Source organism: Schistocerca nitens, chromosome 5 (assembly GCF_023898315.1).
Source record: "Schistocerca nitens isolate TAMUIC-IGC-003100 chromosome 5, iqSchNite1.1, whole genome shotgun sequence".
NCBI classification, from domain to species: domain Eukaryota; kingdom Metazoa; phylum Arthropoda; class Insecta; order Orthoptera; family Acrididae; genus Schistocerca; species Schistocerca nitens.
The window spans coordinates 587,027,460-587,028,358 of NC_064618.1; the positions used below are offsets into that span (position 1 = coordinate 587,027,460).

The 899-nt window shown below is 46.6% G+C and overlaps 1 pseudogene; it reads right to left on the bottom strand.

Moving 5' to 3' along the window:
- Positions 1-484: 484 nt before the first annotated feature.
- Positions 485-603, bottom strand: LOC126261509 (5S ribosomal RNA; annotated as a pseudogene).
- Between the last annotated feature and the right edge of the window lie 296 nt (positions 604-899).

Genomic DNA, 899 nt, shown 5'->3' on the forward strand with positions numbered 1-899 from the left:
GGATATGGTGCGGACCACAAAATGACGCATCTCTGCCACTCCACATCTGTGTGCACTACTTCATTTTCTGATGTGGAGGTGGCGAGTAATAGCACCATATCCCCGCCAGACATCCGTGCTATGTCACATCTGTGTGAATTGGGCCTTAGATTCACTATCGCACTGACCAATGCCTCTAACTGTCAAACTCGTATGGTATTCACAAATGTCACAGAAAACAAAATAACTTACCACAAATCATCAGCCAGGTATGTAGCAAATTAGGGACAATAACCTTAGGTCCTATTCAGCATTTCTCTCTCGTCGTCCAAACAAGCCTTGGAAGGTCCAACGGTACCGACCGACCGCCGTCTTGTTCTCAGCCGATTGGCGTTACTGGAAGCAGATATGGAAGGGTATGTGGTCAGCCCACCACTCTCCCGGCTGTTGTCAGCTTTCGAGACCGGAGCCACTACTTCTCAACAAGGGTTGAGTGCACCCCACTTGCCAACAGCGCTCAGCAGATCCAGGTGGTTACCCATCCAAGTGCTAGCCAAGCCCAACAGCGCTTAACATTGATGATCTGACGGGAACCGGTGTTACCACTGTGGCAAGGCCACTGGCCTTACTCAAAATAAAATAGCACCCCATATATTGCGTATATGCAACCATATTCAAGCATTACTACTGAGGCTGCACAAGGCTTAGTATACAAACACCATTCACTTGAGATAGACGCATTTGTATTTTCAAGTCTGTGAGTGAAACATGAAATCTTCCAATGGAGTGTACAGCTGAGTGAGAAATCACAGCGAAAGCCTGTCTCATGTTTTGCATATCATCAATCCGTAAATGCTATTGATTGCATGGACACATTTCTAGACTACCCTGCACTATTCACTCATGAAACTTCAGCAGAC